The sequence below is a fragment of the Ochotona curzoniae genome, unplaced genomic scaffold (genome assembly GCF_017591425.1).
Source record: "Ochotona curzoniae isolate NIBS_2020 unplaced genomic scaffold, NIBS_Ocur_1.0 scaffold_1037, whole genome shotgun sequence".
In the NCBI taxonomy this organism is placed as follows: Eukaryota; Metazoa; Chordata; class Mammalia; order Lagomorpha; family Ochotonidae; genus Ochotona; species Ochotona curzoniae.
Window position 1 is genome coordinate 34,039,427 of NW_024467083.1, and position 15,294 is coordinate 34,054,720.

The 15,294-nt window shown below is 55.1% G+C and overlaps 1 protein-coding gene across 1 annotated transcript in view; it reads left to right on the forward strand.

Moving 5' to 3' along the window:
* Positions 1 to 4,468: 4,468 nt before the first annotated feature.
* LMNA (lamin A/C) overlaps positions 4,469 to 15,294 on the forward strand; it is a 41,839-nt gene continuing 31,013 nt past the window's right edge. The window contains exon 1 of the mRNA XM_040998761.1: positions 4,469 to 4,536. The gene's annotated coding sequence lies outside the window, so the exon portion shown is untranslated. The remainder of the gene's footprint in view (positions 4,537 to 15,294) is intronic.

Below are 15,294 nucleotides of genomic sequence, written 5' to 3' on the forward strand. Positions count from 1 at the left end.
CTTCACCGCTCTCTTTGCCACCGGGAAGCCAGCCCCCTTGGCTCTGCACATTCCGTGAGCGTGGAAAAGAAGTTTGAAGGCTTGCATTGGACAGCTGGACACTTTTGGCGAGGGAGTCTGGGGTGTGTCGTGCACTTTTGTCAGGCCGCCTCAGCCCGAACCTTCAGCGCTTCTTTTGTCACCTTTCTTAGTTGTCCCCCTACCAAGGCACGGAGCGCTGGGGTTCCGATTTTAGGGGCCAACTTTCCCCCCCAGGAGTTTTAGGAGGAGCGATGGGTGAATCACTGTGGGGGAAGAGACCTTTAGTGGGGTGCCTTGGAAATGAAAAACCCCGAGCTTGTCAATTCCTAGATGAGTCCTTGGGGCCGGGAGGGATAGTCATGGGGTGACCTCATCGCCCTGGCGCTCTGAGGGCTGAGCTTGGTTTAGCCCCGCTTCCCTAAACCGCTTCCCTAAGCCGATGATTGGAAAGAGTGAATTTGCACAAGAAGCGGAGGGCGGAAACCTGTGCTGTGGATACTAGCTAGGGTGGGGTGGAGGGGGTTGTCCCTTGTTCCTAACCCTGAGAAGGGGAGTGGTGCCTCCCTGGATAGGAAATTGAGCCTAAGAATAACTCCAAACCTTACCCTGGTGGGCAGCTACCCTACCGCCTCCTGTGGAGCCAGAGTGGGAAAGGAGGGCCCAGGAGTGGGGAAGATCCTTGCCCCCCAGCGCTGTCTGCCTCCACCCCCTCCAGGAAGGAACCTGCTGGGGGACACCCCACCCCCCGTGTGGTGCACGCGACTGTTTTCAGAGAGAGCTATGGGCTCTGTTCCCACCGCAAGGATAGTGGAGTTGTAGCTGTCGCCTCAGACGTCCCAACCTACCTTAGCTCTGCCCCCTCCAAACTAATTAAAGGAGAAGGTTAATGACCAGAGAAGCCCCAGAGATTTGGCCCTCGAGGAAAACCAAGGGCAGAAACAAGGCTGTGGGAAGGGAGACCGGGCCAGGCAGCTTCCTGCTGGGTCCACTTAGCTGACCCAACCAACAGCTGGGATTGGTTAGCCCTCTGGGTGCGTTCAAGTCCACGCTCAGGGTCCCACAGCGACTGCAGACAAGCATTCTCTGAGACAGACGGGAGCCTGCCGCCTGGAAGGGGGGGGGGGTACACCGGGTATACACAGTGCCCAGCTGGTGCCCAAGGGTATCCTTCTCTCTCCCCAAGGCTGATGGCCTTCTTTGTTCAGGACCCCCACCCCGTTCTGCTTCCTACACTGGCAGTCCTCCAAGCCAGGCTGAATTTGTGTCTCCTGCCTGTGGCCACTCGGTCCTGAGTGAGGATGTGAGAACAGAAGACCTTAAACACCACTACTGCTCGAGCTCTGCGCTGTGGCCAGAAACGTGGGTGGGTGGCACTTTAGGAGGTTCGACTATTGTCCTGACACCGCCAGCCACCCAGCTCCCAGCCACAAAGCCCTGCCCAGCGACGACGAGGCTCAGGAAGGCTGTGGTGGGTCTAACTGCATCTCCAAAACTTTAGGGTGGAGGAGTAGGGAGCAAGAGGTCTCTGGAGCTAAACATGTGGCTTATTTGACCATTCTGCCACTCGGACGGTCATTGATGGCCTCGCCTGGAAGCGGGGCGTCAGATGCCAAGTTGCCAGCACCAAGTTCCTGGCTCATGGCTGGTCTTTAATCAGTGCCAGTTTCCTGGCAGTGGTTTTTTTTTTTTCCTCCTTTGCAGCTGACTTTAGCCAGATGGTGTTCGCTCATTCATTCATTCAGCCAACCACTTCTCATGGAGCTCCTGGGATGCCGCCTGGCACTGGGGGAGGTTCTAACCTATCGTGAGTCATTTCTAGGCTTAGACCTGCTGCAATAAGATCATCCCAAGTGAACAGCAGGTGTTTCCAAAAATAATCCCTGTTACACACTGGGCTGCAGGTGAACCCGGTCTCTGACACACACACACACGCAGAGGCCAGCCTCACCTGGTGTCACACCTGAGACAAAGGACCCTGCAGTTTCTGAGTCGTGGACTGTCAGGAAGCACTTGGGAAAGTTTGTGGGATTATAGAGAGAAATGAGAAGGGTGCTTTGGTGTAAACAAGGCTGAAATCTCTGCCTTCAATGACGCCGTTTTCAAAATGTTCACCAAAAGGGCACACCATATGTAAGAACTATGTGTGGATTTCAAAATGCTTGCACTGAAAAAATAAAAGGTCTGGTCCCATTTTCCATGCACTGGTGGAAGAGCCGTGAGGTATGTCTGTGTGTCTGGGCACGCCCGCAGGCTGCATGTGGAGCCGGCGTGGGGGACTGGAGTGGCGCTAGGGGAGGACCACGTTGTGTGCTGGGTCTCCTGGGAGTAAGCCCCGGCACCTGCACCTGTTAACATCACGTAAATCCGCAGCTCCCAGGGGCTGGGCTCCCCCTGTTGCTTTTTCCCTCTTCCTCAGTCTAGTTCTCAGAGCCCCCCAGGGTGGGAGGTGGGGGAACCACCCCTGCCTCTGACAGAGATGGGGCCTATCTCCCTGCCTCACACAGGACACCCTCACCATCTGTCTTCACTGAGCTTCCTGCTCCATGCTTCTTTGTGAGGTCTGTCTGTCTTTTTGTTTTCTTTTCTTTTTCTTTTTTCTTTTCTTTCTTTCTCTTCCTTTCTTTCTCTCTTTAACACTTCTCAGGAAAAGGAGTAGTAATTTTTTTAAAAAAGATTTATTTTTATTAGCAAGGCAGATTTGTAGAGAAGCAGAAACAGATCTTTCATCCACTGGTTCACTCCCCTAATGGCCATGATGGTTGGAGCTGAATTAATCAGGAGCTTCGTCCCAGTCTCTGATACAAGTGCAGAGGCCCAAGGACTTGGGCCATCTTCCACCACTTTCCCAGGTCGTACTCAGGAAGTTGGGTGGAAAGTAGAACAGCCGGGACACGAACCAGCGCCCCTATGGGATGTTGGTACCACAGGTGGAGGCACAGCACTCTTTTATACCCCTTCCTGGTGGGAATCCCGCCTTGCTGTCATCTTCAGGGCCCAGCTAGTGTTGCATGCTGTCTGTGCATTCATTTAAACCAGTGAGGACACGTTGGGTACAATTCTGCTACCAGAGAATCCTCCAACCTGGTCCCTGCCCTCAGCGAGACAGAAGCCGGCCCACGTGGTGCAGAGAAACGTGGCCAGCCCAGGAGGACGTGTGGGGGTGACCCAGGCTCAGACTGGGAAGTCACCGTGGTTCTTGGCATGTGGATCCGCAGGCCCTGCCCCTGGTCTGCACCTGGACACATAGCCCTGCTTTTCCTTTGGGACCACCTGATCCTCTTCCTCCTCCTCTCCACTCCCCCCCCCCCCAACTGTCTGGGTTTTCCCGCAGGGGAGAACAGTTCACAGGGGCTAGGGTGGAGCCTGCCCCTCCCCCTCCTGGCCCCAGACCCTACGGACAGCTGGCTGCCAAGGCCCCTATGGGCCTCGGGGCTGCTCCCAGGCATCCGGGAGGCGGCTGATACTGGAGCTGTGACAGTTGGTCCCCAGATTCCTCACCCAGTGGCGCCAGCTCTGGTTTCGTGGGCTGGGATGGGGGAGGGCACCTGGTGCCAGCCAGGCTTGGGTGTTCTCTTGGGGGCAAGGAAGTGAGGCAGCAAGGGATTTCTTCCCAGGCCCCTCTGTGCCCAGCGCTGTGCTGGGTACTAGTCAGGGACTCAACTGTGTGCCGTACTGGAAGGAGCAGGGAGAGGTGAACGACTGAGTGAGCAAGTGGATGGGTGGGTGGATTTCCAGTTCTGCAGTTACCTGCTGACCTCGTCAGCAAGGCCAGAGCCCCAGGAGCCTGCACCTGCCCTCCTGCCTTCCCTTGTTGGAAGCGGAAGTCAGGAGGCAGGAAATGATGGCTATTTCCTGTGTGCCTGTTTGGTGCCAGGCTCTTGTCTCCTGTTTTTTTTTTTAATTAATTTATTTTTATTACAAAGTCAGATATACAGAGAGGAGGAGAGACAGAGAAGAAGATCTGCTGTCCGATGATTTGCTCCCCAACGGCTGGAGGTGCTGCGCTGATCCGAAGCCAGGTGCCAGGAACTTCCTCCAGGTCTCCCACACAGGTTCAGGGTCCCAAAGCATTGGGCCGTCCTTGACTGCCTTCCCAGGCCACAAGCAGGGAGCTAGATGGGAAGTGGAGCTGCCGGGATTAGAACTGGCGCCCAAATGGGATCCCGGGGCGTTCAAGGCGAGGACTTTAGCCGCTAGGCCACGCTGCCGAGCCCTCTCGTCTCCTGTTTTAAGTCGCTTTATTTGAAAGGCAGAGACTAGCCGGAGATCTGTCCTCCCCTTGTGTCTTTTTTCAGATTCCTGAGGCAACCAGGCCAAAGCCAGGAGCCTAATACTCAACCTGGGAATCTCACTTGGGTTTGGGTGTCCTCAGCATTTAACTTTGTTCCCTTGGCCTTTTCAAACCTGGTATCGTTGCATTGTCTCTGCAACTGGCCAACCTGCCACTTGCCTCTGCTTAGCAGGAGATATCTGAGGCCCAGAGAGGTTAGGCAACTTTTCTAGGTCACAAATCTGGCACCAGGAGACTGCGGAGTCCAATACCAATGCTGTTTGACCAGCACTCCGAGATGGACAGTGGCAGGTGGAGTGTGCTCAGAGAAGGATGACTGAAACAGGTGTAATCTGGGGAGGCTTCCTGGATGGGGTGGACATGAGAGAGTCCAGAAGAATGAGCAGGAGTCCCTCTGAAGGCAGAGCATGGGAGGGAGGTGAGCAGGGAAGCCTGCTGCTTGAGGGGGTGACCTCTTGCCTGGCAAGCAAAGTTCCAAGGAACGCAGCTTTGACACGTGGCCACCAGGTGGCGATGCAGGCCAGTGACCGGAGCATCCCCAGTCTGGGTTCCCGGGCTTCTGGGCCCTGCAAGCAAGGGCGCCACACTGCCACTCAGATAGCCTCTGGCGTCACATCAGACTCCTCCCTGGCATCGGGGCTACTGATGAGACATCCTGCATGGGGGACGGGGCGGGGTGGGGCCGGTGAGGCGCCCCATCTCTTCCTGGTGCAGGATGAAAACCGCCACCCTCACCTGGGCGATCCCTGCCCACCACCTCTGACCAGCTCTCCAGGTTGCCCAAAGCCCCCTTCATATCTGCCCTGGGAACACTGTTGAGATATTTGAGCCACAGCTGACCCGGGTCTGAAAGAAACAGGAGTGGTTTTTTTCCTAAGGCAGGTTTAACACTTCTTTCTCAGGGGAGCCCTGGTCCTGGGCACTGGGGCCTGGTAAGGCAAGGTCTCTCGTCTTCCTCGGGAGAGGGCCGGAGGCAGCTGGTAAACAAGCAGGCAGATGATGTTCTTTCTGGTTACAATGGTCGCTGCAAAGCAAAAATACAACAGGAAGTGGGGACAGATGGGTCGGAGGTGGCTGGCTGCCTTGGCCAGGCACACAGAACACCCCTGGACAGCTAACGGTTCCTAGTGCCTGATGGCGTCTGCCCCATTCCCCACCTCCCTCTTCCTCTGTTCCTGAATTTTCTGTGCCTTCCCACAGGGAAAACAGGTGCTGGCTTAGGACCAGGAGTCCTGCGTTTTTCCTCCTGGCTCGGTCCCCGGCAGCCCGAGCCGGCTCCTCCCCCAGCTTCCGGGGATGACATCACCTTCACCTGCCTGCTCAAGCCAGAACTCTAGAGCTTTCTATAACTTCTCACTCTCCCCTAACTTCCTCCTGCTGTGTCCATCAAGTCCTCCCAACTGTACCTCTAAGAATTTCCAAGGTTCACCAACTTCCTGCCTCTTGCTGCCATCATCCCTCAGGTCAGTCTCCACACAATAGCCAGATTTTTTTTTTTTTGGTGGGGGGCGGGGCTAGTGGAACGGTTCAACTAGCAGCTAATCCTTTTCCTGCAAGCTGGCATCCCATAGAGATGCTGGTTTGTGTCCCAGCTGCTCCATTTACAATCCAGCTCCCTGCTTGTGGCCTGGGAAAGCCTTGGAACCCTCCACCCACATGGGAGACCCAGAAGAAGCTCCTAGATCCTACCTTTGGATCAGCTCTGAGTATTGTGCCCACTTGGAGAGCAAACCAGCAGATGGAAGGCCTTTCTGTCCTTTCTCTGTAAAATCTGCCTTTTCAATAAAAGTAAAGTTTTAAAATAAGTAAGTCTTTACAAAATAAATTGATTTTTGTTCAGAAGTTACAGAGAAGAGAGACAGGATTCCAAGAGCCAGGACTCGAACCAGCTCCATATGGGATCCTGGCGCTTGCAAGATGAGGATTTAGCCATTGAGCTATTGCACCAGTCCACAGGCAGAGGCTTGACTTGCGATACCATGGCACCAGCTCTCAGAGAGATGATTTTTTAAAAATCTGATTGTAGGGGCTGGCACAGTGGGTTGAGCCACCAAGCTGCTGTGCTGGCGTCCCAGATGAGCTCCACTTGCAGTCCCGGCTGCTCCACTTATGATTTGGCTCCCTGCTAATGCGTCTGGGAAAGCAGCAGATGATGGCACAAGTGCTGGTGTCCATATGGGAGACCTGGGTGGAGGTCTAGGCTCCCGGCTGTGCCCCTCTAGTCACCTGGGGAATGAATCAGTAGTTGGAATTTCATCTCCCCACCACTATCTCTGTCTCTCTCTGTGTCTCTCCTTCTGTCAGTTTTTGCCTTCAATTACATTAATTTAAAAAAAAAAAATCTTGGGCTGGCGCTATGCACCAGCATCACATATGCACACTGGCTCGAGTCCTGGCCGTCCCACTTCCAATCCAACTTGCTGCCAATGTGCCTTGCAAAGCAGCAGAGCATGGCCCGAGTCCTTGGGCCCCTGCACCTATATGGGAGACCCAGATGAAGCTCCTGGCTTGGGCTGGGCTCAGCCCTGGCTGCAGGTGAACCAGTGGATGGAAGATCTCTTTCTCTCTCAATTCTGTCTATCCCTCTGCCTCTTCTCTAACTGTCTCTCAAGTAAAAGAAATCTTTTAAAAAGAAAAAAAATCTTAAAAAAAAAAATCCTTCACAGTCTGTCTGTTGTGCGACCCTGTGACCACGTGGGCCTCCCCTTGGGCTATGGGCACTGCTGCCCTCATCGGCTTCTGGTGCCTCTGGGTCACTGCTGGGGGTGACAGTGCCCTGGGAGCCCCTGGAGGCCAGACCCTGGGTCCTGTTCCTGCTCAGCACCCAGCACACAGTACGTGCACAATCAGGGTCATTTTCGAGGCCTTGTGTGTTCATCTGTACTTTCAGAACATCTTCTCTTCCTCCCCTCACCAAACTGCTGCTTTACTCCCCCTGGTTCCCACAGTCCCCCCTCTATTCCCCTCCGCACTGCATAACCCTCTCCCCCCGACCACCAGCACCCTGGGCTTTTTCAGCCCATCCTCATTGGAGGGGGTGCTGCCTGCACCTGTCACTGGGCTCCCCACCCTGGCACCCTGGTCTGGGGCTCATCCCCAGCAGAGGCTCGGCTGTGGTGCTCACTGGCTGGTGTGCTGTGGGCTGAGGGCTTGGGGGTGGTGGTGCTCTGCTTGCGTACACATTCTGGTTGCAGGATGGCGCATGTGCTAGGTCTTCAGCCACGAGGTCTTCATGTGTGCTTTTCCCTCTGCCTCAAACCTCTCTCGTTTCCCCTTCTCCAAGTCTTCATTCTCTCGCTGACTTTTCTCCTACTGTCTTGCCCATCTGTCTTCCGACCTGCCTCTCCCTCCTCTTGGCCTGGCTGGCTGCAGGAGGAACCTGAATGTGGCTGGCCTGGTCCACCAGGCAGCCTTCTACTAGTGAGCCCCATGCAAATGAGCCCGCGGCTCCCAACTTGTTTCTCCAGCTATAAAATGAACCTAATAGTAGCAATTACCTCATGGGATTGTTGTGCAATTAGTGGGCAGAGGCATGTTAAGGGCTGACGTGGTGTCTGGTAAACAGAAAGTGCCTCCTAAGTGTTGCTGTTATTGTTCGGGGTTGAGCTCCGTCTTCTCAGGGAGGCCTTCTCTGCACCTGCATGCAGCCTGTGTCAGGGTCAGGTGCCTGCCCGGGGCTGTTCTGCTCTCTGCATCCTGAATTGGCCTTCTTGCGGGCACTCGTCACACTTGGACTAACTTGTTTCAAGAAAGCAACAGGCGTTTTGGGGGACATAGACGGTGCTGAATACATGCTTGTGAATGAAAGAATGAACCAATGAATGAGGTGGGATTAAAGCCTCCCATAGGAGGGCTTTCCTCAGTTTAGGAGTGGCCAGGACCCGCCCTGGCCAGCAGGTGGCGCCAGCGCCCATCACTCTCCTCCCAGGACCGCCTCCTTAGCACTTGTTCATCCCCTGCACCCCAGCATTGAGGGGGTCTCCCCTCCTCCAGGGATGCATGAGAGATGGAGTCCTGAGGCCTGGGTGCTGTTTCAGGCCCTAGGCTGCTTTCTTGGGGGGGTGGGGTGCAGGCTGTTAGGTTGGTGATGAGGTTGATACTGTCTTGGGGACCAGAGTTGAGTCAACGAAGGAGTCAAAAGCTGAGCTCAGTAACCAAAACCAGCGTGGGAGATGATGTGGTGCAGTCAGTCAGTGAGAAGAGGAAAGGGATGCCCGGTTGCCATAACAGCAGTAGTGTTTTTGGAAGCCGGGGACGCCTGAGTCCCCAGGGCCTGTGAGCGGTGATTCAGCACAGGAAGGGGAAGGCTGCAGATGCCCGATGCCTCCCCCAACACCCCAGCACCGGACTCTGCCTCTGCAGAGCACTGGGAGGGGGGCCGAGAGCCAGGGCACAGGAACCCTCTCTGCTGGACACATGCATGCCCGGGCCACCCCTTGCCCACCACAGCCTTGGGGAGTCACTGCCAACGACAAGGAAGCCATCACCTGGCCCAGGTGGATGTGTGTGGGATAACAGACGGCAGAGCCCAGATTAGAAGCTGGGCCAGTGAGATTCTAACCATGCCTGGAAAAACACTCGGAAAGAAACAAACTGAAAAAATGACCCTGGTTGGTGGTACAGCGGTGGCCACTCATCCCCGGCTTGCCTGCTTGCCCCGCCGAGAGCTAGCCAAGTGGGGAAGGATGGCCCACTTCTCACTCCTAGCATAGCGGGCGCACTGCGGTTCTGGTGCACACAGCATTCCTGTCATGTCCTGTCTGCCCTGGTCTTGGGCAACGGGGTGTGTGTGTTTGTGTTGGTAGTGATGGTAATGGGGTGTCATCATGTCTGCACCCACTCACTCCGCCAGCCTCTGCTGGCAGTGGGGGTTCCCAGGCTCTGTCAGTATAGTTTCATTCTTATTCAACTGTGGGGTCCCTGCATGTTCAGTATGAAACACATATCCCCCTCGTGCTCCTCCCCCAGGCCTTGAGGGTAGACACAAGGGGGGCCCAGGGCCAGGTGGTACAGTGCAGCTGGGTAAACCACCCCTGGGGACCTTCACAGTCTGTATGGCAGTGCTGGTCCAAGTCCTAGCTCCACTTCCGATTCAGCTCCCTGCTAATGCACCAAGGATGAAGTAGATGATGGCTCAAGTGCTGGGGTCATTGTCACCCATGTGACAGACCTGGAAGGAGTTCCTGGCTCCTGACTTCAGCCTGGCCCAGCCCAGCTGCTGCACTCATCTGCAGAGTGAGCAAAATGGATTAGAAAGGCAGATTTAGAGAGGAGAGACACAGAAAAACATCTTCCATCTGCTGGTTCACTCCTCAAATGGCCACAACGGCCAGAGCTGAGACCATCCAAAGCCAGGAGTCAGGATTTTCTTTTGGGTCGTCCATGCAGATGCAGGGTCCCAAGGCTTTGGGCCATCCTGTACTGTTTTCCCAGGCCACAAGTAGGGAGCTGGATGGGAAGCAGAGCAGCCGGGACATGAACTGACGCCTGTATGGGATCCTGGGACTTGCAGGTGGAGCACTAACTTGTTGAGCCACTTTGTTGGCCCCGCCCCCTGTTCTGCAGTTGCGGCCCACAGAAAGAAAATCACTTTTCCAAGGACTCAGAATGAGTGAATGGAATAAATTGTGTTTGCCATCTACTTAGTTCTGTGATTCCAGCAACAACTTTTTGCATCTGACTCTGGGTTCTCAGAGTCAGAGGCAGCTGAGCTGAGGGAAAGAAGCAGATTGACCGAGAGAAGCCTTAGTGGAGCGTGAGCACGTGGAAGGAAGAAGGGACGCAGTTCGTGTCCTCGCCTGTCCACCAGGGAGATGGGATCGTTGGACTCACCTAGGTATGTCAGGAGCAAAGGAACTGGGGTGTGTGGTCTCACATAGTCCCTCAGGAACCCTTGATTTTGCTGATGTCAGGGGTGGCCCTTATGAGGTGTGCCTTGACATTAATGTTGTCAGGGAGGAGGAGTCATGATGGAGCTGGGAAATAAGAGCCATCCTACAGTGCAAAGGAACAGCCAGGATGCTCTGTCCTCTTTCCACGAGAATAAGGGAGGAGAAAAAACCGATAGCATGCATACTGCGCACCACACTTGCTCCGGGCTGGCAGCTGACACGCACCCTGGGAGGCGGCAGTGAACTGATGGCGTACGCACTGTGCTCGCTCAGGGCTAGCAGCTGACACACCCTGGGAGGCGGCAGTGAGGCACCAGTGCTCGGGGCCCCACCACCCACGTGGAAGACCTGGACTGAGTTCCTGGCTCCCTGGCTGCTGCACCCGTTTGAGGAGTAAGCCAGGGGATGGATGATCTTGACCTCTCCGAGGCTTGCCTTTCAAATAAACTAATCTTCGGGTAGAGTGATGTGGGTAGCCAGTTCCTACAGACCCCAGGCCGGGGCGGGGGCGGTGTGTGTGTGTGTGTGTGTGTGTGTGTGTGTGTGCAGTGAGCAGGAGGGTGCCCAGAGGCAGGGGGAAGCTGGGCACTAATTAGCTCTGGCTCCCTAATTGGACTTAATTGTCTTCTTATGATCAGCAATTAGGAGGCTGCATAAATTAGCACTGGGGAGGGGTGGACAGCACAGCTAGGGGTGGCCAGGGCTCCCTTTGGAAGGGAGTGAGGTAAGGGGGTGCCTGGCCCACTTCCCAGCCTTTTCTGCCTTTCCAAGGGTGGCGAGGCAGGATCTCTGGACTTCCCTTGGACTGTGGCTGCTGCTACTATTTTTTTGAGATGGATTTATTTATTTGAAAGTGATAGAGGAAAAGGGAAGCAGTAAGAGAGAGAATCTTTTATCTGCTGGTTCACTCCCCAAATGTCCCTAACAGCCAGATTAGAGCAAGGCTGAAGCTAGGACCCAGGAGCTCCCTTCTGTCTTGCATGTGGGTAGCAAGAGCCCAGATCCTTGAGCCACCCTCTGCTGCCATCCTAGGAATAGTAGTAGGGAGCTGGATGGCAAGCAGAGCAACCGGGATTCAGGCCGGTCCACTGATACAGGATGCTGGCGCCGCAGGCCTTGCTCCAGCACACTGCACAGTGGCTTCTCCTGCCTCTGCTGCTGCGTTTTCATTGGCTGACTGTCCTGCCCAGAGGACATTGCATCATGGTGCTCTCTGTTCAGACTTGTAAGATGGAGCTGGTGATAGGGAACAGGTGGACATGCACCACTGAGAACGGTGGCACCTGGGATGGAGTGTGGCACAGAAGGGTAAGCTTCTGTCTATGATGCCGGCATCCCGCATGGGTGCTGGGTTTGACGTCTGGCTTCTCCATTTCCAATTTTGCTGATGAGCCTGGGAAAACGGCAGAAGATGGTGCAAGTACTTGAACCCCTGTCACCCATGTGGAAGGCAAGGATGGAAGCTTCAGGCTCCTGATTTTGGCCTGACCCCATCCTGGCTCTTTTTTTTTTTTTGCAAAATCAGATATACAGAAAGGAGGAGAGACAGAGAGGAAGATCTTCCGTCTGATGACTCACTCCCCAAGTGACCGCAACGGCCAGTGCTGCGCCGATCTGAAGCCAGGAACTTCCTCCAGGTCTCCCAGGCGAGTGCAGGATCCCAAGGCTTTGGCTGTCCTTGACTGCTTTTCCAGGCCACAAGCAGGGAGCTGGATGGGAAGCGGGACTGCCGGGATAAGAACCAGTGCCCATATGGGATCCCAGGAGTTCAAGGCAAAGACTTAAGCCACTAGGCCACTGCGCCGGACCCCAGCCCTGGTTCTTGTAGCAGTTTGGGGCATGTTGAAGCAGTAGGTGGAATCTCTTTTGTCATTCTGTTTTTCAAACCAGCAAGTAAATTTTAAAAAGAAAACAGTAGGGGCCCGGCGGCATGGCCTAGCGGCTGAAGTCCTCACCTTGAACGCCCCGGGATCCCATATGGGCGCTGGTCCTAATGCCAGCAGCTCCACTTCCCATCCAGCTCCGTGCCTGTGGCCCGGGAAAGCAGTTGAGGACGGCCCAAGGCTTTGGGACCCTGCACCTGTGTGGGAGACCTGGAAGAAGTTCCTGGCTCCTGGTTTCGGATCAGCATAGCATTGGCCGTTGCGCTCACTTGGGGAGTGAATCATCGGACGGAAGATCTTCTTCTCTGTCCCTCCTCCTCTCTGTATATCTGACTTTGTAATAAAAAAAAAATAATAATAAAAAAATAAAAAGAAAACAGTAGGACCCAGTGTGATAGCCTAGAGGCTAGGGTCCTTGCCTTGCACCCACTGGGATCCCACACAGGTGCTTGTTCATGTCCCGGTGGCCCTGCTTCCCATCCAGCTCCCTGCCTGTGGCCCGGGAGAGCAGTTGAGGACGGCCTAAAGTGCTGGGATCCAGCACCCATGCAGGAGACCGAAAGAAGCTCCTGGCTCCTACCTTTGGATCAGCTTGGCTCCTGGGGAGTGAATCATTGGACAGAAGATCTTCCTCTCTGTCTCCCCTCCTCTCTGTATATCTGACTTTCCAATAAAAATAAATAAATCTTTAAAAAATTTTATATTAAAAATTACTTAAATACTCAGTAAGTATTACCTGTCATTTTCAGTTCCACTCTGAACTTCAGCTTATCTGTGAAAAGAGTTTTTAAAGATTTATTTATTTGAGAGGCAGTGTTAGAGAGGGAGCTCTTCCATCTGCTACTTCACTTTCCAAATGGCTACAGTAGCCAGGGCTGGGTCCGCTGAAGCCAGGAGTCAAGCACTTCATCCAGGACTCCCATTTGGGTGGCAAGAGTCCAAGACCTTAGGACCATCATCTGCTGCTTTTCCAGGTGCACCGCAGGGAGCTGGATCGGAAGTGGAGCAGCCAAGACTCAAACCAGGCTCATATGGAATACCATATGGAATAGGGTTTAACCCACTGAGCCACAGCACCAGCCTTCCAAAAGTGGTTTTATTTGTTTGTTTTAACTGAAAATCCACCCCACTGCCACCCCAGACCGGTTTCTCAATCAACATATCAGCCTTTAGACACTGTGGGCTTTGCAAGCCCCTTCCATCATACCACACAGATTCCTTTGCAGAGTCTTGCAGGTGTTACCCAAAGCAGGTGGCTCCCACCCGTACTCTTCAATATTGCCACACTCATCTCCCCCGCCCCTGGCCAGGGCTGCCTGAGCTACTAGCGTACCTACCATAAAGGCAGGGAATTAAAACATTGAGTACCTGGCACACACTGGCCTCCTTCACGCATTGGTTTCCTATGTGATTCCAAGGCCTTAAAAAGACCTGGCCTGAATTAGCAGGTAAGTGAGGGCCTGGGGCCAACCTCAGGAGCCAATGGATACACAAAGCCCAGAACAAGCCCAGGACACTCAGCACACAGCAGGCTCTGAGGCTCTGAAGCTTCTGGTCCTGCAGCCTTTGACAACGCCTCAGGATGAGCGTGGGGCAGGAGGCCTGCTGGCACGCACCTGTGGAGATGAGGGCAGGTGGGGTACAGGGCAGGAGGGCAGGAAGGCAGGTGGTGGAGAGTGTGTGCAGAAAGGGTTGTTGGAGGGTGCTGGCTCCCCAGGAGGTATGTTGGTTAAGTACCTTCAGGCTCTGTGCCCTGCAGTGGCAGGGAGAGCATGGGAAGTGGCAGGCCCCTCTCAACTTCTCCCTTCCAGGGCTTCCTCCCATTGGAGGAGACACTGGACGCACTGTAGGATGGTGAGGCATACTGGGGGAGCTCTGCCAGGAGACCTTGCCCGCGCTTTAGTGGCACTTTTGGAAGAGCCTAGAGGATGAGCAAGAAGTGAACTCGGAAGGAATGAGGGGTTGGACTGCTCTGGGATGGCGGCCCAGAGGGATAGGGCCGAGGTTGCAGGTACAGGGAGAGCCCCAGGGACTGTGCAGGTCAGGCCAGGGAGACTTGGCCCTGAGTATGTGGAGAGAAGGGAGGTGTAGCCCTGTGCCAACATGATGAGGTCATTTTGGAAAGCCGGTGGCTGTGGTTTAGGGAGGAGAGGACGAAGATGCACTTGGGGAATCTGCAGTCAGGCAGGTAAGCAGAGAGCGGGAGAAACGTGCTAGTGGAGGAGGAGAAGGGCAAGATTTGGGGCTCGCTGGCTCCAGGTGCTGCAGGGGAGGCAGGAGAGATGAGCCAAGTGGGACTGGGGTGGGGGGCCCTGGGGGCATCCAAGGAGATAATCTGCCAGCCTGGGCACGCCTGGGTGGTAGGTCACTGGCTCCTGGCTGGGAGTGCCCAGCTCAGTCCACACCTGCCAGGATCCTCCTCAGCCCTTTGGGAGAGGTGCATCTGGAGACAGAGTTCAGAGGAACCCTGCCTCTCCCTCCCCCAGTGCTGCCACGTTTCTTGGAGTTCCAGGCAAGGGCCCAGAAAGGAGGAGAGCCCTGAGGCCAGGTCCTGTCTTCTGTGGCTGTGAGCACCACAGGTTCCTTCTCGCCCTAAGTGGGCCTCCAAGACACAGCAGCAGCACCAGAATGCCAGCTTCTCCCCCCAGCGTCAACGTTGAACATCCCAGTGTCAGGAAGCTGAATTCTCCACAGCCTTGTCCAAACCCCTCTCAGAACCTCATGGCCTCCTCCTCCAGCCAGCTCCTCAGCCTCCCTCCCCAAGTTTTGGTTTCTGGGAGAATAACGTGCCTTGAATTAACTCTTGGTAGAAAGCCGGCTGGCCAGAAGAGGGCAGTGGGGTGGGGGTAGGGAGGGGCCATGAGTCACGTTCCCATGTGCATCTTTCAAACTTTCCGCTGGGAGATGGGAGCCAGTTGGGAGCCAGTTAACCCTGGTCCTGGAGGAGAAGGGTGTCCCACGGGCAGGCCAGCCTGTTCTTCCAGCTCTTACCTTCCCTGCTGCCCCTGGGACTTTCTCCCCATGCCTCAGCCTCAGGGACCCCTATACCTCTACTTACGCAGTGGCATCAGCTTGGCAACTTCCATGGGAGCCAGCAACTACCCTTTGAGCCCGCTTCCAGCCTCTTCCTCCCCTCCCTTGGGTGGGGAGGGAAAGAGAACCCACAGCCTGTCCCATCTGTGTGTGTGTTGTGGGGGGAGCCCAGAGC